The sequence below is a fragment of the Balaenoptera physalus genome (assembly GCF_965194825.1).
Source record: "Balaenoptera physalus genome assembly, chromosome: 18".
Classification (NCBI taxonomy): domain Eukaryota; kingdom Metazoa; phylum Chordata; class Mammalia; order Artiodactyla; family Balaenopteridae; genus Balaenoptera; species Balaenoptera physalus.
The window spans coordinates 59,268,932-59,292,878 of NC_138899.1; positions in this window are offsets into that span (position 1 = coordinate 59,268,932).

Genomic DNA, 23,947 nt, shown 5'->3' on the forward strand with positions numbered 1-23,947 from the left:
AAAGTAGTAAAATCATCTACATCCACAGTAAGTAGTTAAGGGATACACAAAACAAAAAGATGGAAAATATCATGTCAGAAACCATAAACATGGAGTGGGAGCAGGGGTGTAAAAATGCAGGATTATCAAAATGTGTTTGAACTTAAGAGATCAGCAACTTAAAATAATCATATATATGGCTATATATAAATCTTACAGTAACCACAAACCAAAAATCTGTAGTACATATATACACAGAAAAAAGAAAGGAATCCAAACATAACACTAAAGGTAGTCTTCAAATCACAAGGTAAGAGGACAAAAGAAGAAAAACATCCCCAAAACAATTAACAAAATGGCAATAAGTACATACCTATCAATAATTACTTTAAATGTAAATGGACTATATGCTCCAATCAAAAGACACAGAGTGGCTGAATGGATACAAAAACAAGACCCATATATATGCTGCCAACAAGACACTCACTTCAGATCTAAAGACACACAACCTGAAAGTAAGAGGATGGAAAAAGGTATTCCATGCAAATGGAAATTAAAAGAAAACCAGGTTAGCAATACTTATGTCAGACAAAACCCATAAGACTTTAAAACAAAGACTGTAACGAGAGACAAAGACATTACATAATGATTAAATGATCAATCCAAAAAGAAGGTATAACAATTGTAAACATACAAGCACCCAACATAGGAGCACCTAAATACATAAAACAAATCTTAACAGACATAAAGGGAGAAACTGACAGTAATACGATAATAGTAGGGGTCTTTAACACCCCACTTACATCAATGGACAGGTCATCCAGACAGAAAAGCAACAAAGTAACACAGGACTTAAATGACACATTAAAACAAAATGGCTTAATATTAATAGAACATTCTATCCAAAAGCAACAGAATACACATTCTTTTCAAATATACGTGGAACATTCTCCAGGATAGATCACATACTAGGCCAAATGCCCATCAATAGATGAATGGATAAAGATATATAATGGAATATTACTCAGCCATAAAAAAAGAATGAAATCTTGCCATTTGTGACAACATGAATGAACCTAGAAGGTATTATGCTAGGTAAAATAAGTCAGACAGAGAAAGACAAATACTGTATGATTTCACTTATATGTGGAATCTAAAAAACAAGTGAACAAACATAACAAAACAGCAACAGAGTTACAGATACAGAATACAAACAGATGGTTGCCAGAAGGGAGGGAGTTAGGGGGAGGAAAGAAATAGGTGAGGGAGATTAAGAGGTAGAAACTTCCAGTTGCACAATAAATGAGTCACGTGTATGAAATGTACAGTGTGGGGAATATAATCAATAACCATGTAATATCTTTGTATGGTGACATATCGTAACTAGACTTATTGCACTGATCATTTTGAAATGTGTAGAAATACCAAATCACTGTGCTGTGTAAAAGGAAGTAACATAGTGTTGTAGGTCAATTATGCTTCAGAAACAAACAAACAAACTCATTGAAAAAGACATCAGGGAGTTCCCTGGTGGCCTAGTGGTTAGGATTCCAGGCTTTCACTGCCATGGCCCAAGGTTCAGTCTCTAGTCAGAAATCTGAGATCCTGTAAGCCAGGCAGCCAAAAATAAATAAATAAATAAATAAATAAATAAAATTAAAATTAAAAAGAGAGATCAGATTTGTGGTTACCAGAGGTGGGGATGGTGGGAGGCGGGATTGGATGAAGGCAGTCAAAAGGCACAAGCTTCCAGTTCTAAGCTAAATAAGTACTAGGGATGTAATGTACAGCATGATAAATATAATTAACACTGTTGAATGTTATATATGAACATTGTCAAGAGGGTAAATCCTAAGGGTTCTCATAACAGGGAAAACTTTTTTTATTTCTGTTTCTTTAATTTGGTAACTATATGAGATGATGGATGTTTACTAAATTTATTGTGATCATCATTTTCTGATGTATGTAAGTCAGATCATTATGCTGTACACCTCAAATTTTTACAGTGCCGCATGTCAATTGTATCTCAATAAAATGGAGGAAAAAAATAAAATGGGTGTGTCTTATTGTATTTTAAATGTACCTCAATAAAGTTCATTTAAAAAGAAAAAAGTATTCAATTGCTCCTCGTTACTTCGGAATAAAGTAAAAAAAAATATTAGTATTACACACAAGGTCTTTGATGCTATGACCCCTTTCTATTTCTCCAACTTTATTTCCTACTAGAATCTCACCCATTTTGTTCCTGTCATACTGAAATACCTGTTGCTTCCCTGTCACTGTATTTTTTTCATGCCTCTATATCTTTATAAATGTTATTCCCACCTCCTGGAATCCAAACCCCACCCCCTGCCACCTTGTAATTTGACTCACTCCTATTCATCCTTCAAGATCAACTCAAGCCTGCCTGAATTTCTCTCCAAGGCTGAACCCAGTACCTCTCTGACTTGTTCTCATAGTGTCCTGCGTATACCTCTAGCCCCATGTTTTCATACTGTGGTATCATGGCTAACATTCTTCCTATACTCTGAGCATCTTAAAGCCTGGGTCTGTCTTCTTACATTCTTAATCCCTAACACAGAGCTTGACACATGTTGCTTAGCAAATGTTGAATGAATGAATGAATGAACAACGCCCTGCCTACCCTCAAAAGGACCCAGTGAGTATCAAGTGAGATAAGGGATGTGACTTCCTGTACTCCATTATGTGGGTGTTTGATTTGGCCCCATAATACAGTTGTGCCTTCTGAGAACTTTCACCTCCATCCCAGGGTAGAGCCAGGAAAGAGAACTTGCCCGTTCCTGTCTTGGGATCAAGGTGACAAACTTCCCAAGATGGCATGAGTTTCCGAGCTCCTCAAGAAGCAGTCTAAAGAAGTTTGATTCCACTGACTGACTGAGTTGACAGGCGGTAGGTAGCTGCTACCCCCGTCTGTGGGGTAGCATACCCCAAACCACAGCTGTTCATTCCTACAACACTTTTCTCTGTTCTATATAATAATCGTTAATTGATTTATGTAACTAAATTGGATGTGCACTTCTAAGAACAGCTGTTTTAGCTTAACGTACACTCTTTAATTCCTGGAGTCTGACAAGTGGCTGTCACCAATATCTGCCCAGGCAGACACGAGGACCTCATTCTCCGAGACTCCCTTGGCTATCTACTTGATGACATGGAGTTGGAGCAGCTCCTTTCCACGACTGTGATTTATTTTCTTCACCTTTGCCGGAGGCGGAACTCCGCCAAACCCCTCCCCCTTTCACCACCTTGCTGTTTCCCCAACATCTCGCCAGCACCCAGTTCATTCTGTCAACATCTCCTCCAGCACACACACCCGGCCGATGAAGAGTGACAGCCAACCTAGATGTCATTTTCTCCAATGAAGGGAATGAAGGTATTTTATACCATCATTCCTTGACCTTTTCCTCCTACTTTTGTTTCAGAAGCCTTCTGGCTAGAATTCAGCCTCTGGTCCTGTACAATGGTCACTGGTGGTCTTTTTTACTGTCTGACACTGGAGGTCAATCTGGCAAAGTAAATATTGGTGAGTGACTTCACCAAGTCAGTGCTCAAAAGCAAGGGGGTGAACCTCTAGAGGGGAGAGTATGGAGAAGGTTGATGAGGAGGGAAAATACCATTAAATATAGAGTTGGGTTTTCAAATCCTCTTTTCAAATTATGACGAAGGATTCCTTTGTTCATTCATTCATTCATGCATTCATTTGTTCTTTCAATCTGGCTAGATCTCCCAGAAAAAGGCCAAGTGTGGCCTTATCTCTAATGTGGGCCCAGGGCTCTGGTTCTGTCAGGGGCTCCAAAGTCCCCCAACCTCACTTCCAGGCTTACCCTGAAGAGTGATGTTTTGTGGACCTTCAAATCCACAGAGCACTTAAACATGGTCCTTTCGGGAGAGGGCCAGAAGATGGAATGGCCATTATCAGCAATCTCTTCTCTGAAAAATCTCAGCCATATGAACAAACAACCTAAGCCTCACATAGTGTCAGGCAGGGTATTCGGGGACTGGAATGTTTGCTCATATTTTCCTAAAATATCCAGTGAACCATGAACCTAAACTCCACACCTGAGGCAAACTGGGAACTGCTATTTTAACAAAGCACAGTTTAGAAAACAAGCAGCACACGATTTGCAATTTGGGCCGGCCCCAGAGAGACTTCCGGCAGCATTTTACGGGTGACTAACACTCAAGTTAAAAATCAACACGGGTTTTCCAAGCACAGCCTCTCTGAGGGTGAAAGGTAGACTTTTCCCATGTCTGCTAGAGCTTGCTTCAATGTGCTTTGCCACATGGGTTCTGGAAGGAAGCTTTTCCTGGACATACAACAGAGCTTTTGAGATGTTTGTGAGTACTGTTGTCTAATCTAGGTAGGCTCTCTCCTCTCGGTCTCTTGGCATATCTCTGGTAGAGAAGGACAAGAGAGAGCACGTGTAACATGAGACAGGAAATGCGCTCACTAATTTCACAAACATGTGTAGAGCTCTTCCTTCCCATGGGGCTATGGGGGAATACCACGATGACTAAGCCACCTTTGAATGAAGGTAGATAGGAAAACAATTGAAGCAATGCAGCCAAGTGCTGAATAAGGTTTGTACCAAGGGCCGTGGAACACAGAGAAGGAATAATTAATTTTGTCAGAGGCAGTTAAGGAAGGTTGTATAGCTGGTACATTGACAAGTAAGTTGGAATGTCCAGGTGAGACAGAAGAAAGGCTTTCCAGGGGAGGGAAGAGCAGACACAAAGCATGGAGGTAGGGGCGGGGTCAAGATGGCGAGCTGGAGGACATGGAATTTGCATCTTCTCACAACTAGGGCACCTACCAGGTACCGGTGGGGCACCATGGACACCTAAGGGGACGGGAGGAGCCCCCAGCGACCAGGTAGGACGGTAGCGTGTGGGGGGAGTGAAGGGGGAGGACAAGTGGAGGTGGGACGGGACTGGCGCCCCGAGGGGTGGCTGGGGGAGGGGAGAAGTTCCTACAGCCAGAGGGCCCCACCCACGGTTAGGGGTCCAGCAGCAATGGGGGAGACCCTGGGGGAGATGGTGGGAGAGGGGAACAAAGGAACGGAAGGGAACAGGGCCAGTGCTTTCCCTGTCCACTTAGGCACCGGGGAGCCTGTTGGGCTCAAAGGCCAAATCCTCCGCCCTCGGATCCTCCCTCCTGCCGTGCAGAGCCCAAGCCCCGCCCCTACACCCCCCCCCAGGGCCCCACCTCTACACTTGGAGACCCCCTCTGAGACCCCCTCCAAGGCGCTGGGACTAAGCCCCACCCACACACCCTCAGGCAGGGCCCTACCTCCAAACTCCCGAACTCCACACTCTGGACGCCCTCCTTTCAACATGCTGCCTCTCCCCTTCCCCCCTCAGGTCCTAAGCAGAGGCCGTGCCCACGCTTGAACATCACCCCGCCTAGGCCCGGCCCCACACTCAAACATCACCCCCGCACCAGCCTAGGTCCAACCCCACCCAAAACCCCGCCCCTAAGTTCCACCCGCCCCCTGCCTAAACTCCACCCCCATAGCCAAGGCTTTTTTTTTTTTTCCTCTTTTAGATTGGGGTTCTGATTTACCTTGTAGATTCACTATTGTTGATTTTTAAATATTTTTATTTTTCCTAATCTTTTATTTTTCTAATTTTATGTTATTCTTTATATTTTGTTATTGTTCTATCCTTTTGGCTTGTTCCCCCCCACTTTTTTTTTTCTTTTTTTCTGTGGTGGTTTTATTTTACCTTGTTGCAGTTGTTTCAATTATAGTTTTATTTTTCCTAATATATTTTTTATCTTTCTAATTTTATATGGTTTTTATTCTTTGATATTGTACTGCTCCTTTTTTTCTTTCTTTCTTCCTTTTTTTTTTTTCATTTACCATGCCAGAAAGCTTGCAGAATCTTGGTTCCCAGGCTGGAGGTTGGGCATAAGCTCCTGTGGTGGGAGCTCCGAGTCCAAACCTCCGGACTAACAAAGAACTTCAGACCTCAGGGAATATCAAGTGGAGTGAGGCCGCCCAGAGGTCCTCATCTCAGCACCAAGACCCAGCTCTATCCAACTGCCTGCAAACTCCACTCCTGCAAACGTCTCAGGCCAAACAACCAATAAGACAGGAATACAGCACCACCCATCAAAAAAAAAAAAAAAAAGAAACGACAAAAAAATACGTTACAGACAAAGGAGCAAGGTAAAAACCTACAAGACCAAATAAATGAAGATGAAATAGGCAACCTATCTGAAAAAGAATTCAGAATGATGATAGTAAAGATGATCCAAAATCTTGGAAACAGAATGGAGAAAATACAAGAAACTTTAACAAGGATCTAGAAGAACTAAAGAGCAAACAAACAGTGATGAACAACACAATTACTGAAATTAAAATTCCTCCAAAAGGAATCAATAATAGAATAACTGAGGCAGAAGAACGGATAAGTGAGCTGGAAGATAAAATGGTAGAAATAACTACCAGGGAGCAGAATAAAGAAAAAAGAATGAAAAGAATCTTGGACAGTCTCAGAGACCTCTGGGACAACATTAAATGCACCAACATTCGAATTATAAGGGTCCCAGAAGAAAAAGAGGAAAAGAAAGCAACAGAGAAAATATTTGAAGAGATTAGAGTCAAAAACTTACCTAACATGGGAAAGGAAATAATCAAGTCCAGGAAGCACAGAGAGTACCATACAGGACAAATCCAAAGAGAAACATGCTGAGACATATTAAACTATCAAAAATTAAATACAAAGAAAAAATATTAAAAGCAACAAGGGAAAAGCAACACATAACATACAAGGGAATCCCCATAAGGTTAACAGCTGATTGTTCAACAGACACTCTGCAAGCCAGAAGGGAGTGGCAGGACCTATTTAAAATGATGAAAGGGAAAAACCTACAACCAAGATTACTCTATCCAGCAAGGATCACATGCAGATTTGATGGACAAATTAAAACCTTTACAGATAGGCAAAAGTTAAGAGAATTCAGCACCACCAAACCAGCGTTACAACAAATGCTAAAGGAACTTCTCTAGGCAGTAAACACGAGAAGGAAAAGACCTATGAAAACAAACCCAAAACAATTAAGAAAATGATAATAGGAACATATATATCGATACTTACCTTAAATATAAATGGATTAAATGCTCCAGACAAAAGACGTAGACTGGCTGAATGGATACAAAAACAAGAGCTGTACATATGCTGTCTACAAGACACCCACTTCAGACCTAGGGACATGTACAGACTGAAAGTGAGGGGATGGAAAAAGATATTCCATGCAAATGGAAATCAAAAGAAACCTGGAGTAGCAATTCTCATACCAGACAAAATAGACTTTAAAATAAAGACTATTACAAGAGACAAAGAAGGACACTACATAATGATCAAGGGATCCATCCAAGAAGAAGATATAACAATTGTAAATATTTATGCACCCAACAAAGGAGCACGTCAATACATAAGGCAAATGCTAACAGCCATAAAAGGGGAAATCGACAGGCACACAATCACAGTAGGGGGCTTTAACACCCCACTTTAACCAATAGGCAGATCATCCAAAATGAGAATAAATAAGGAAACACAGGCTTTAAATGACATATTAAACAAGATGGACTTAATTGATACTTATAGGACATTCCATCCAAAAACAGCAGAATACACTTTCTTCTCAAGTGCTCATGGAACATGCTCCAGGATAGACCATACCTTGGGTCACAAATCAAGCCTTGGTAAATTTAAGAAAATTGAAATCATATCAAGTATCTTTTCCGACCACAACATTATGAGACTAAATATCAATTACAGGAAAAAAACTTTAAAAAATACAAACACATGGAGGCTAAACAATGCGCTACTAAATAACCAAGAGATCACTGAAGAAATCAAAGAGGAAATCAAAAAACACCTAGAAACAAATGACAATGAAAACACGATGACCCAAAACCTATGGGAAGAAGCAAAAGCAGTTCTAAGAGGGAAGTTTATAGCAATACAATCCTACCTCAAGAAACAAGAAATATCTCAAATAAACAACCTAACCTTACACTTAAAGCAATTAGAGAAAGAAGAACAAAAAAACCCCCAAACTTAGTAGAAGGAAAGAAATCATAAAGATCAGATCAGAAATAAATGAGAAAGAAATGAAGGAAACAATAGCAAAGATCAATACAACTAAAAGCTGGTTCTTTGAGAAGATAAGCAAAATTGATAAACCATTAGCCAGACTCATCAGGAAAAAAAGGGAGAATACTCAAATCAATAGAATTAGAAATGAAAAAGGAGAAGTAACAACTGACACTGAAGAAACACAAAGGATCATGAGAGATTACTACAAGCAACTATATGCCAATAAAATGGACAACTTGGAATAAATGGACAAATTATTAGAAAAGCACAACCTTCCAAGACTAAACCAGGAAGAAATAGAAAATATAAACAGACCAATCACAAGCACTGAAATTGAGACTGTGATTAAAAATCTTCCAACAAACAAAAGCCCAGGACCAGATGGCTTCACAGGTGAATTCTAGCAAACATTTAGAGAAGAGCTAACACCTATCCTTCTCAAACTCTTCCAAACTATAGCAGAGGGAGGAACACTCCCAAACTCATTCTATGAGGCCACCATCACCCTGGTACCAAAACCAGACAAAGATGTCACAAAGAAAGAAAACTACAGGCCAATATCACTGATGAACACAGATGCAAAAATCCTCCACAAAATACTAGCAAACAGAATCCAGCAGCACATTAAAAGGATCATACACCATGATCAAGTGGAATTTATCCCAGGAATGCAAGGATTCTTCAATATACACAAATCAATCAATGTGATAAACCATATTAACAAATCAAAGGAGAAAAACCATATGATCATCTCAATAGATGCAGAAAAAGCTTTCAACAAAATTCAACACCCATATATGATAAAAACCCTCCGGAAAGTAGGCATAGAGGGAACTTACCTCAGCATGATAAAGGCCATATATGCAAACCCACTGCCAAAATTGTTCTCAATGGTGAAAAACTGAAAGCATTTCCTCTAAGATCAGGAACAAGACAAGGTTGTTCACTCTCACCACTGTTATTCAACATAGTTTTGGAAGTTTTAGCCACAGCAATCAGAGAAGAAAAAGAAATAAAAGGAATCCAAACGGGAAAAGAAGTAAAGCTGTCACTGTTTGCAGATGACATAATACTATACATAGAGAATCCTAAAGATGCTACCACAAAACTACTAGAGCTAATCAATGAATTTGGTAGAGTAGCAGTATACAAAATTAATGCACAGAAATCTCTTGCATTCCTATACACTAATGATGAAAAATCTGAAAGAGAAATTAAGGAAACACTCCCATTTACCATTGCAACAAAAAGAATAAAATACATAGGAATAAACGTACCTAAGGAGACAAAAAACCTATATGCACAAAACTATAAGACACTGATGAAAGAAATTAAAGATGATACAAACAGATGGAAAGATATACCATGTTCTTGGATTGGAAGAATCAAAATTGTGAAAATGACTATACTACCCAAAGCAATCTACAGATTCAGTGCAATCCCTATCAAACTACCAATGGCATTTTTCACAGAACTAGAACAAAAAATTGCACAATGTGTATGGAAACACAAAAGACCCCGAATAGCCAAAGTAATCTTGAGAAAGAAAAACGGAGCTGGAGGAATCAGGCACCTGGACTTCAGACTATACTACAAAGCTACAGTAATCAAGACAGTATGGTACTGGCACAAACACAGAAATATAGATCAATGGAACAGGATAGAAAGCCCAGAGATAAACCCACGCACATATGGTCACCTTATCTTTGATAAAGGAGGCAAGAATATACAATGGAGAAAAGACAGCCTCTTCAATAAGTGGTGGTGGGAAAACAAGACAGCTACATGTAAAAGAATGAAATTAGAACAGTTCCTAACACCATACACAAAAATAAACTCAAAATGGATTAAAGACCTAAACGTAAGGCCAGACACTCTAAAACTCTTAGAGGAAAACACAGGCAGAACACTCTATGACATAAATCACAGCAAGAACCTTTTTGACCCACCTCCTAGAGAAATGGAAATAAAAACAAAAATAAACAAATGGGACCTAATGAAACTTAAAAGCTTTTGCACAACAAAGGAAATCATAAACAAGGTGAAAAGACAACCCTCAGAATGGGAGAAAATATTTGCAAATGAAGCAACTGACAAAGGAATAATCTCCAAAATATACAAGCAGCTCATGCAGCTCAATATCAAAAAAACAAACAACCCAATCCAAAAATGGGCAGAAGACCTAAATAGACATTTCTCCACAGAAGATATACAGATTGCCAACAAACACATGAAAGGATGCTCAACATCACTAATCATTAGAAAAATGCAAATCAAAACTACAATGAGGTATCACCTCACACCAGTCAGAATGGCCATCATTAAAAAATCTACAAACAATAAATGCTGGAGAGGGTGTGGAGAAAAAGGAACCCTCTTACACTGTTGGTGGGAACGTAAATTGATACACTATGGAGAACAGTATGGAGGTTCCTTAAAAAACTAAAAATAGAATTACCTTATGACCCAGAAATCCCACTACTGGGCATATACCCAGAGAAAACCATAATTCAAAAAGACACATGCACCCCAATGTTCATTGCAGCACTATTTACAATAGCCGGGTCATGGAAGCCACCTAAATGCCCATCAACAGACGAATGGATAAAGAAGATGTGGTACATATATACAATGGAATATTACTCAGCCATAAAACGGAATGAAATTTGGTCATTTGTAGAGACGTGGATGGATCTAGAGACTGTCCTACAGAGTGAAGTAAGTCAGAAAGAGAAAAACAAATATCGTATATTAATGCATATATGTGGAACCTAGAAAAATGGTACAGATGAACTGGTTTGCAGGGCAGAAATAGAGACACAGATGTAGAGAACAAATGTATGGACACCAAGGGGGGAAAGTGGCGGTGGGGTGGTGGTGGTGGTGTAATGAACTGGGAGATCGGGATTGACATGTATACACTAATATGTATAAAATAGATAACTAATAAGGCTGCAGAATTGTAGTTCTTCTCGCTTCTGCTGTCTGCCCTCTTGTGGATGAGGCTACCTAACCTTACGGTTTTTAACTTGGATAAAGTCAGAAACGGATGCTAGTGTGGAAACGAGGAATTTATTTCAGAGCCCTTTACCCTTCAGGTGTGATGTCCAGGTGGAAACACCCAACAGATACTCGGCAAAGTGAGCCAGAGGCTCCAGGGGCATGAGAGTCAAGACCATACCAAACCCAGCACCTCAGTATGCCAGCACAGTGGTGTGGCAGGGCCAGCTCAGCCCAGCATGGGAGAGGCAGTGGATAAATTTTCTGAAATTTTGCAAACTGGCAGTGAATACAACCATCATTAAAAATCGAATCACAGAAACTTACACGTAAATGATTTTAAAAACAAGCATAATAAATTCTCAAAGCTCTCCACTTCCTAATTACTTTATTATAGTTTACTATGATCTGTGCTTTTGAGGTGATTTATATCTATTTTATCTGCCTGGTGGTAAAATCATATAAAGGTGTCCTAGGTGCTTCTCTGCCCAACTCCTATCGACATCAGCCATGTTGTTGGCTTGAAATCAGCCATGGGGAGGAGTGTTTACATCGTGAAAACTGATATCGCAAAAACTGCAAATTCGGACTACCCCCATCCCCAAAGAGCCAGCACACCGCTACCTGAAACTGTATCATGATGCATACAGAAAAGTCTTTGTGTGAGTATGGGTCTGGGGCCTCATTAAGGTAAAACAAAGAGAATAAGGCAGAAACTAAGACTCCACAAATGAGGGGAAGAAATGAATGCTAAAAACAGTTTCTAATATTGACTGATATTTCCCCAAACACAAGCTTTTTGCACTACTCAGGTCCTCTGGGGTTGCTGCTATTCGAAATAACCCTGTTTCATTTAGCTCCATGAATAAGAAACTTCTACCCAGGGAAGACATATTTCATATGCACACATAAAAATGCTCTGTATGTATATAGCACTTTCCTTTTAAATTACAGCAATTACACATGTGCTCATTATTCCTATGAACACCCTAGGGAGGTAGCTAGGTGGCAGAGGAAATAGGAATGGAAAAAAAAAAAAAGAAAACCTGTTAAATTAGGAATCAGGGCATTACCTAGCCTCGGTGCTATAAACAATCTTTCTTCTCCCAGTGTAGGAAACCCTGACTTCAGAATGTTCAAGTGTCCTGCTTAAGAAGGTTCTAGAATTGGACTCCTGTCACTGGCATTGTTCCAGGAGCATGGCCATGGAAACCTTCCACTCTCTCCCTTCTTTCCTCCTTGTTCTCCTGCTAGTTTGTCCCTACCTCGTACTTGGGCCAGGGCTGGAGTCTGCAGTCCAAGCTTGCCTGGCTTCGGAACCCCAGGGAATTCACCAAAGGGCCTCAGGGAGGGAGCGGCAACCCCCTGTGTCAGGCGTTGTTCTCACGTGACTTGCTGCCTCTGTGATGACCATTCCCAGATACCAATGACACCATCGTCCCCTCTGCACCAGCTGCCTCATCCCATTGCGGATCCCAATGGCTCCTCTGACTTTCCTAGGCCCCACCTGTTAGGCCCTGGACAATTCCGAATCGGCCCTTTGGAGTACAAGTCAGCATAATGTTAATGCTGGTATCATCTCCACGCACCCAGGATTTAACTGTCCATCAAGCAAAGTGTTCACAGTTGCTGGTGATGACAGCTGGAGGAAAGATGAACTAAAGTGTGTGCGTGTGTGTGTGTGTGTGTGTGTGTGTGTGTCAGAAACAAAGGCGAAGAGAGAAACAGAGACAGAGAAAGGAGAGAGGCAAAGATTTACTGAAGCTGTGGGAATTCCTGAACACAAGAATTATTTTCTTTGGAGGTGTTTTGCTTTTGACTCAGAATTTTATTGTTTGTTTGTAACTGGTGGGAGGGCAGATTTATAAGATAAATCTTCCTGATGGGGAACCCTGGGCTCCACCCAAGCCAGACCACGTGTCACAGTGTCCCCTTAACAGCTGCCTCTGGAGGCAGCCCTGAGTGGGGCTGGGGGGGAGATCTTTGGCTGGAGAGCACTGTCTCTGAGAGCATTTGTCTCTGGCCAGATATATCTGGATCTTCTGACGGTTGGGACCCGGTCAAGTCTGAAAGAGACTCCCTCAGATTCCCAACCAGGGCTTCCTACTGGCCCCAACGATGGCAGCGGGTCTCCCACTGGCGCCCTGCTGGGCTCTCCTTCTCACCAAGGAGTGGGCTTCTGAGGAGCTTCCTGAGACAAGAGGGCCCTCAGACCCAGCTTGAGTGGCCACACCAGGCACACAACAGAAATAGCCAGTTAAGCAGCTCTAGCGTGAGGGGCAGGAGACAGGTTTTCACCTTCCTGGCTCCATCATGGCTTCTGTGGAGCAAGTCTGTTCCTCTGAGATGTCAGGGTGTGGGCAGTTGCAGTCCTTGATTCAACAGTCATTTCCTGAGACTCTGTTGGATGTCAGGGACAGCCTTGGGTTATAAAGACACAAAGCAAAACAGCCCACATGGACCCAGGCAACAACAGGCTTATAAGATATACCCTCCAAGGGCCTTTCCCATCCAACAGTCTCTAAATATTTCCTTAGTGGCCAGAGGGCTTCCTTATATCTCCCAAGCTAAAGAATTCAGCCCCTACTAAGTAAAAGGAATCATGTTTTGCTTGTCTATTTGTTTACATTTGCGTTCCCAGACTTAACCAGTTGGCACTCACGGCGTGGGTGTCTGAGCTGGTCATGGAGCCTCGCCAGAGCCCCTGGGGAGAGGTGAGTGTGGCAACGTCTGCCGCAGTCATAAGCACTCATTAGGCTCCTGTGTGCTTGGGGCATCTTGTGCTCTAAGTCAAAGAGGCACAGCCCAGCTGTCCAGAAGCTTCTAGAAACCCTGAAGCTTGCCCATAGACAGGACAAACAACAACAGAGCAAACTCTGATAAAATGGTGCTGTCAGACCAACAAAGGGAATGCAAATGCGGAGCTGGTGAAGGTGGAGGGAGAGAGGGGCTTATAGAACATGCAACAGGGTGGGGAAGTCTCTAGCTGTGTCTTCTTGTTAGTCCAGGATTGCCAGGCTTTTCTCCCCCCTCCCCTGGCACACAGGATCTTAGTTCCCCAACCAGGGATCAGACCCGTGACCCCTGCATCGGTAGCACAGAGTCTTAACCACTGGACCACCAGGGAAGTCCCAGGATTGCCAGGTCCTTTTGAATGGTGGAGAAAAGGAGGGTAGCGAGAACTGGGATGGAGACCCAGGACGCAGGACAAGGGCCCTCCATGACTGCCCCCCAAAGGCTTGGGACATCAGTGCAAAGTCAGAAAGCTGGGGTAAAACCCCTCCAGTTCTTCACCCCAACAATGACAGCCTGCTTCCACACTCCCTCCAGGGCCCTCCTTACCCCTTCTAACATCTTACGTAAGAGCCTCCTATTGTGTTAATATCAGGGGGAAAGGTGACTAAGGGTGAGTGTGTGACTAAAGGGAAAGAAAACTAGGAAAGGAGTCTCAAATGCTTGCCCCCATCCGCAGGTTATCTTGGCTCATTCCCTGATTCCATCAGTTCACAGGCTCTGACATAAAAGGCAGGAAGTTACACACACTAAACAAAGCTCCTTAGATGTCAGGAAATTAACCTGGGAAATCGGAGCCAAGAACGATTAAAGGCATTGCACTCTGAGTTCAAAAACCACGATGGTGCTAGATCAAAAGCTGTTTGCTGGGCACCCCAGGCTTGGCTCTGCCAAACTGCATATCCCCATCCCGGGGAACCCCGGCCACAGGGTCTGCACGCCTGTGTGCTGTGCATTTATTTCCTGCCATGTGACTTAATCCTCACTCAGATCTATAGCTTTTGACTCTTCTTGCCGTCGGAGTTTGGATGCCCGCCCTTGGCAAGTCTGCCCCCAGAAGAGCAGCTGGTCTGCCCAGGCTTCCTGATTAGGGAAGAAGATCACACACCTGACCTCAGAGGGGGTCCAACAAGTGGCCCCAGAGGAAACAAAGAAAGCCCTTAAAAGGGGAAGGAGGGAAGGCAGCCTGGGGATCTTAACCTTCCCAGCTATGAAAACAAATGTCTCGTGGAGGGTGGAAAGGTTGGACCAGAACAAGCCCAGAATTATGAGGATGATTATTTGTGTTCACAGCAATAATAACATCTCTTTGAGCCTCGGTTTCATACTCTTTACAATTAAGGGGTTGGACTAAGTGTTCTTTATGATACCTTCTAGCTAGGATATCCTGGAATACTTAAATGTTGTTCATCATAATGAAATTGTCAAGGGGGTTTGCACCACAGCACCTCATTGTTATCTCCAGCGATGGGTATTAACCCCATTTTACAGAGGAGTAAACTGAGGCCCCATGAGAAGAAGTAGCTTGCCTAATGCCACAGAGCTGGTAGATAGCAGAGCCTGTAACAAACCCTCATCCAGCACCTCCTGTTCCAGTGCTCTGGAAAGGCAATCGTGGACAATAGCCTTGTCCCCAGAATGACAAAAGTACATTTGCAATCACAAGCTCAAAGTGTTGCTATGCCTTTTTTTTTTTTTTTTTTTTTTTGTATTGGGAAGCAATACAAAAGGGGTAAGGGGGAACCATTTAACATGTCATGCTTCTGAGAAGTGGAACACTCAGAGATGTCAACCCCATGATGACCTCATAATAGTGTAAAACCCTCTTCTTTAGTCTACAGAGGTGAGGTTAGTTGCATTCGCAGGAGAGGAAAACAGTGAGAGAAACGTTATTCATTCAAGAATAACAGCACCTTCAAGAACCTGCCGTGTGCCTACTCTGAATGCCCTGGGTCTATGACCCACACACCCCTCATCCAGAGCTGATTGGACCAGGGAGAGTCTCCACTGAGAGTAAGTCAGAGGTGCTCTCCCACAGGACTGGATTTGACACATAGAAAGGACAACTAAAGCTTCTGTGAGCCTGCAGCTGTACAATCACTGCATTGGTCAGGGTTCTCCGAGAAAACAGAACCAATGGGACGCATATAGATATAGAAAGAGATTTATTATAGGGAATTGGCTCACGCAGTTATGGAGGCCAGCAAGCCCCAAGATCGACAAAGTGAGTAGACAAGTCTGGCAGGCTTGACACCCAGGAAGAGCCAATGTCTCAATCTGAGGGCTGTCAGGCAGGAGGAATTCTCTCTTACTCAGGGGAGGGTCAAGGTTTTTTGTTCCATTCAGGCCTTCAACTGATTGGATGAGGCCCACCCACACTGGGGAAGGGGAGCTGCTTCACTCAATCTACCAATTTAAATGTTAATCTCCTCCAAAAATACCTTCACAGAAATGCCCAGAATAATGTTTGACCAAATATCTGGGCTCCAGTCAAGTTGGGAAATGGGGTGCCCAGATGTTTGATCAAACATTATTCATAAAATGATACCAGTTTTCTTAGAGTCATAAAATTAACCGTCACATAGAGAGGGGCCAGAACCCAGGCAAGACTGAATGAGGAAACCCAGGGTTGTAAGAGAGGAAACTGGGCATTCTCAGCGAGGAATCAAGATGAGGAGTGGAGAAGGTACTGCCTGGCGGACTTGTGGAGCCCATGAGACTCCCCTGGATCCTTCCAATCCCCCTCCTTCGCTCAACTGGCTTGAGCGGGTTTCTCTTTCTGGCAACCAAACCCCCTCTGATTATAACAAACACATTGTGGCTTTTACTAAGTTGCCCCATTCTCTAAGCCATTTACCAAGTGATAAACATATTGGGTATCAAGTACTGCCATGTTACATACCATGTATACTTGGTTCTTGAATGATTTACTTTTATAATTTTGACTACATACGAGTAACCACATGCAACTGAAATAAAATATTTTCATGAGACTTGGTACTTTGATCTATAGCGCTTCAATGCAAAAGAAGTGAGTAACTCAACGAGTGAGGGATCTCACACAGCTGCCCAGCATGCATATCAGGGCGCACTATTGCTGTGCTCAACTCACTGTTCTGCAAGCATTTTCTGAGGAAAATCATCTGTTAAGAGGTTTTCTTACACTACCAAATGTAAAATAGATAGCTAGTGGGAAGCAGCTGTGTAGCACAGGGAGATCAGCTCAGTGCTTTGTGACCACCTAGAGGGCTGGGATAGGGAGGGTGGGAGGGAGATGCAAGAGGGAGGTGATATGGGGATATATGTATACGTATAGCTGATTCACTTTGTGATACAGCAGAAATTAACACAGCATTGTAAAGCAATTATACTCCAATAAAGATGTTAAATAAAAAATTTTAAAAAGTAAAAAAAAGAGGTTTTCTTGAATTGGGGGATTTGTGACAGCCCAGGCTGAATCCCTTACAAACGCTGTAGGTCTACTACACGTTGTTACTAACGTATTTTTTAGAAACCTCTGTCTCTTCTCCTTTGAGCTCTTTGGAGGATGAGCTCCCTGCCTTACGCACCTTTGTCACTCTTCTACCCAGAACACAGTACCTGGTACCCGGTAAGCACACACACATTTCTGAGTTAATTCTCTCATTTGATTCTCACAAGAAGCCCGTCCAATATATCATATTATTCTCAATTGTATTAATCAGCTTAAGCTAAGTTATGCTGCAATAACATACAACCTGGAAATCTGTGTTTACTGTGACACAGGTTTGATTCTCACCAATGTCACCGTCACACATGCGCTATGGGTCAGCTAGAGCCCATCTTCACGTCTTCTTCATTCCAGGCCCCAATGACAGAGAGAAAGAGAGGTGGCAGACCACAAAATGGCCCTTAAGGTATCTATACAATAGTGACACAATTATTCATACTCGCTTTTGCCAGCCAAGGCAAATCCCATAGTCAAGCCTGATGTCAACAGGGCAGGGACGCCTACTCTTCAACAGGATGGATGGGTGCCAAAAATCACATGGCCACGCCTGGCACCGTGGGACTCGGATGCAAAAATCCTCCACCAGAGAGAGACAGCAAAATTACAAACACTAATACTATGTATCACACCGTTGCACGAAGAAACTAAGCTGAAGCAATTGCCTGACCCAGTATCTTGTGAGTGGCAGACTCAGTATTTGAAGGAAGTCTTCAGACCCCAGGAGGAGGATGCGGTCCACTACAGCACAGCTGTTCCCGCGTCTTCCTCTGGGAGAGATGCATCTCCAGGACCTGATCTGTCCCTTATGCCACTCTCCAGTAACGTTCACATCAAGTTTGTAATGTTCATATCAGTAACGTTCACTACAATGTTTGGCCCTTGAATGCTTTATTCATCAGGATCATGTGTCTAGGAGAATCCAAGTGAGCCAAGGCAGACGAAATTAACAAGTGCCCATCAAGAAATATAGACAGAGGCAACACTTTAAATCTCAATAAGTGGGGTCATTTTAAAATTTTCTTGGTTTAACCAGACTGAAGATAGAAAGGAGTGGTGGCCCCTGAGAAGGACAAGAAGTTGTCACCCTCTAGGGTGCCATCCGTTTTCATCACTTTCGGATGGTGTCAGCTGGGTCCCTCTGGCCATTGGTTGATTGCATCCTGCAGTAGCTGGATCGAGGGGTCTGGGAAGCACTGGGACTGATGCTTGAGAAGAGCCTGGTACCAATAATTTACAAAAGGCCTTAACTGTGACCTGGTCAGCATCTCCAGAGTTAATTATTCCCATGACCACAAACAGCACCCATCCCAAATGGGCATCCTGGTCACCTATGGTTAATGATCTCTCTGGCCAGTGAGTAATTTTGCTCAAGGAAAGAACCTGACTGCATGCAGGTCTCCAAGTATAGAAAACAAGTCAGAATTCACTGGGGTTTTTTTCTGGATTACTTCATTTCCTTTGTTACATGGGTAACATGTTTGGTCTTCGGATGGTGCAGGTTATGAAAAGTTCAGTGCTCCCACACTTAGCAACAGAAGCTCTGTGGAATACCTGTTCCCGCAGCTCTGCCAATAACATTTTTCAGAAGATCGGGCTTGATTAAAAAACATATGGTAAGCCATGAATCCAACCCGTCCAGGATGTATCAGGTTGCACAGTGTTATGAAACACACACCATCCTGGATGTTCTTCCAAAAGAATGTGTACAGAAAAGGCTGCCCTTCTGCTAGAATAAAAGCTCCTTTCCAGCCCCCGTGGCTCTCCACCTTCAGTCCAAACACCCAACAAGCTGGAGCGTGCAGGCAGCCTTGACTGAGCCCTGTACTGCCTTGGGATGCTCTATACCATCTCTCCTGCGTTCTCCTGCATGTGTGAGAGCAGTGCCAACACCAGGGGGCTTTGAAGGACAAAAGTAAGAAGGCTCCATGGAACAACTTCCACCGCATCTCACTGCTCCGTCCTGCTGGTAAGCAATCAGAAGAACTTCCTATAGAAAATTCAAGAAAATCGGAAGGCAGGCTCAGAATTGCAGCCTGGCTGCAGACCACAGTGTAACAGATATTATGTATTGATGGGCATGTCAAAACCAGCATGTCTATGCTCCATTCATAGGCCCGACGTGGGTCTGTGAAATTGAACACTGGGTAGCTCAAAGCCAAGTCTCTGAAAGCATCCTCCAAAAAACACTCAAGGTTGCAATTCCAAAGTTACTATAATTTCACTACTTTGCTGTTCATGCTAATAGCACACAGGCAGAAGGATATTAAAAAGATGATATTAACGTTCAGGGGGGTGGGATTATGAAGGACTTTGCAGAGCTCTGGTCTGATGATAAACCAAGAGCATCTAGCAGTCAACCCAGAAAAAATAGATTTACAGCTGAAGTTCTTTCCCAATTTGGGCAGCAATAGCATTCTCTGAACACTCGTTTTACATGCATTTGTTGTGAAGCCCATGTGCCAACCACCATGCTGGGGTCAACGTAATACAGAGCTGGATGAGCCGTGATTCCTGGCACGGGGAGGCTGACAGGCTAGTAGGTGAGATAGGACCACACACCAGCGAGTGAAACGACACCCAGTAAGTGGAAAGTGCTGCAAAAGAGGTGCAGATGAAGTGTTTCAGGAAGTGTGAAGAGAGAGATTACTCTCCTACACTGGAGAGACCTTGGCTTTATGGAGGACAGGCATTCAGCTAAGTCTTTCAAAGGGGTAAGGATACAGGCATGCGGAGTCGGGGAGGACGAGAATTCATCAGCTGCCTCCACGGATGTAATGGAGGTGCTGAGGTCTCGCCCGGATCCCCTCAGTGGGTAGGGCAGCTGGGGCTTCTGTTGTTCCTGGCTCCAAGCTGTTCCCCATCTCTGAGGTTTGCCTTTGGCTGACCACAGCACCCCACCAGAGAGAGACACACCCCTGCCTCTCAGAGTGGCTGACAGCCAGGGACTGACTGATACAGGGGCACAAAAGGCCAGCCCCCCTGCCCCAGCATGGGGACAATTCTGCACCCCATGCCCCAGAGGATCAGCCTAAGGCTACTCTCTGCTAGGTTCGTTCCCCTTTCCTAACCTGCTTCCTTGCTCTCTGGGGTGTTTTTCCTGAGAACACCTCTTCAGTAAATCAGAGGCATCCAAATCTCTATCTCAGGCATCGCTTCCAGGGAACCCAGCATAAGCCTCTGACTTTCCCTCTTGCAGCTGCGCAGATGCACCAAGGAATCCTTGGGGTAGCCTTCCAGCTCCCAGTACGCCACCTGTTACACCCCCACTCCTTAGCTGCCTTTGTTCCATCCGGAACTGCGCCCCCTCTGTTTCCACACCGCATGTCTTATTATTGTTCTTTCTCCTGCTAAGAGAGCTTCCTCTCTACTTATTCCTTTCTTTCGAGACCTAACTCAAGTTTTACTTATTCCAAGGTTTGCCAACCAGACTCTGCCTATACCCCTTACATGTGTATTTTTTAGCACTTAAGTGATACGTCAAAACATGTAGCTACTTTTATTTTTTAGACATTTAGATCAGAACTTAATCATCCAAATAGATGTTGTCACTTTCAAAGTACTCATCTTGGGCGATTAATCACTTCCTCCAATAAGGCCACTCCCCATCCTAATTTGTGGATTCTTCTTTTGGGTTTGACTTCAGAGTATGTATCATACACCACTGAACACAATAAACAGCCTACAGCAATTCTCTTTTCTTTGAGGTCTTAGGGAATCATTCAGGTGATTGATTGCAGGTTAGTGAGAGTACATATATATTTTGTAATTCCACAATTTACACATCCAGAGCAGTCCCTTGGAAGATAAAACCCTTTCTCCCACAAGGACTGCCCTAAATCTAACCAATCCCGGTGATGGCAAATATTTGTCCTGTGAAAGTGATTTCCTTTCCTCTATTGGACATTTGAATCCACACCTGATGAGTAATGTAGGTATTGATTCATTCATTCAACAAATATTTGTTGAGTGCTTTCCACACACCAAGGATTGTGCTACAAGTGAAGCTGTAAAATCAAATAAAACATAGTTTTTACTCACATGGGGCTTAGAGTCTATTAGAGAAAAGTGACAAGTAAACTGACTTTATAGAATAGTGCGGTAAATGCTGTGATGGGGACAGGCATGGGGGTCTCTGGGAGGAAGAGGAGTAAAGTTAGATTGGAGGGTCAGAGAAACTTCTGGAAGATCTTTTGAAGGATGATTAGGAGTTTGCTAGATGAAGAAGGTTGATGAGGGCATGATGGGAGGAACTGCTTGTAGGAAAGCATAGGTAGAATTCTGAAACAACAAAGACACATTCAAGACACTCCCTGTGAAGAGTGGATTGGGAGAATGAACACAGAGATGAGAGAGGCACTCAGGCTGCTGGGAAGCCTAGGAGGGCTTATCCTGAGAGCATTGGGAAGCCACTGATGGCTCAGGCTGAGATAGAAACCAACCAACAAACCAAAAGCATACTGTGTGACTAAAAACTCATGAAATGATTTTAATGTGTGTGCTCAGTACTTCTTCACATGTGCTAGCCTGGTTCATCCTCTAACAACTCTGTGAGAGGCACATTGTTATGCTCACTTTACAGGTGAGGACACGGAGACAGGGAGGTTAAGTAACTTGCCCAGGGGCACACAGCTAGTAAGTGGCAGAGCTGGAATTCAAACTCTCTCTCTACCTGTCTCAACTCCAAAGCCCAAAAGGACCCCCTAAAAGAAACCCAGCAAAGGATATGAACAGATAACATCACTTAAAAGGAAACTTTGAATTCTAAATATATTTATAGTGTTCAACCTGGGCACAAATCAAAGCATCAGAAAGTAAAACAATAATATTGAACCATTTTATACCCATTTAACCAGCAAAACATTACTAACCATGCAGGATGCCATCTGTTTTGTATCACTCAATGGACATCAATACATTTGTAACAGAGAGGAACAAACCTGACTCCATATTGGATCTATTCCTTTAGCTCTAACCTTTGTGCTCTGTTGCCTGTGCTTAGTCATGCTGGCTCTGCACCTCTTGTAAAAGACTGTTGCCTATAGCCTGAAATATACAGGATAGCCCATTCTCAAGGTTCTGACCTTTAAAGGTATAGCACTTTTCCATTTGTATAGAGATAAAAACTTGCAGAATAGAGAATACCATTTGTCTTTTTGGAGGTTTATAAGAACATTGTGACCAGACCTAGTGGACGGCTGCAAGAACAAAAGAGTCATCAACAAGCGGCCACACCCCCTCCCCTTTTAGTACAAAAGAAGCCTGAATTCTAACTCAGGTAAGATGGTTCTTTGGGACACAAGTCCACCACCTTCTAGGTCTGCTGGCTTTCCAAATGAAGTCTCTGTTCCTTGCCTCAATAACTCATCTCTCAGCGTATTGTGTGGTGCGCAGTGTGAGCTTGGACTCGGTAACACTTTCATGGTCATATTGTCAATTTACATAAATTTTTTGGAAAACAATGTAGTAATTTATCCAAAGAAAATATTTCAAAAATAGACTCAAAGTTTGTCATTGCAACATTAACAGTGCAAAACTGAGAACAAACTAAATGTGGAGTGACAGGACAATGGTTTGGTAAACAATCATACAACAACTCAATGGAATATTGTGTGGTCATTTTTTTTTTTAATTTTATTTAATTAATTAATTTATTTATTTATTTATTTTTTGCTGTGTTGGGTCTTCGTTTCTGTGTGAGGGCTTTCTCTAGTTGCGGCAAGTGGGGGCCACTCTTCATCGCGGTGCTCAGGCCTCTCACTGCCGCGGCCTCTCTTGTTGTGGAGCACAGGCTCCAGACGCGCAGGCTCAGTAGTTATGGCTCACGGGCCTAGTTGCTCCACGGCATGTGCGATCTTCCCAGACCAGGGCTCGAACCCGTGTCCCCTGCATTGGCAGGCAGATTCTCAACCACTGCGCCACCAGGGAAGCCCCTGTGTGGTCATTTAACATGATCTTTATGAGGATTATGTAACACCATGGGAAAATATTTATAGGAAGTAAACTGTCACGTGAAAAGGTAGAATAGAGTACACTATTTACATTCATGAGGAATATAGCCTAATATCTTTGCAAAGTCCCAGATAAGTGAAAACCATTGTAGCATACAACTGCCCCCTTTAAAATGCAATAACTAAAAATGTTAAGGAACCCCCTGAGACTCTTAATGAATCTATGAGCTAAGGATTTGCTTATAAAGCTATAAAAATAAATTATGCCAATAAAATAAATTCTAGATTGCATTATATCACATCATTAGTGTACTTACTAAATTTACCTAAATCTGCAAAGAAACAACATCTTTATCACTTTATGAGAGTTCCGTACAAGCTCCATAGGCAAGCACAAAAGCAAGCTGTTTTGAAATGCTGCTCCCAGCAATGGTGGATGGGCTTGTTCACCATACGTGGTCTCTTCCTTTCTTGCACACCAGCTTTTAAACCCAGCCATTTCAAAGTCAATCCCCTGCAAAATTACAAACTATTGGGACCTTTGGTGTCCCAGGCAAATAATTGAAAGTGAGAATGTCAAATTCAAGAATGGCAACAGTCTACTACTATT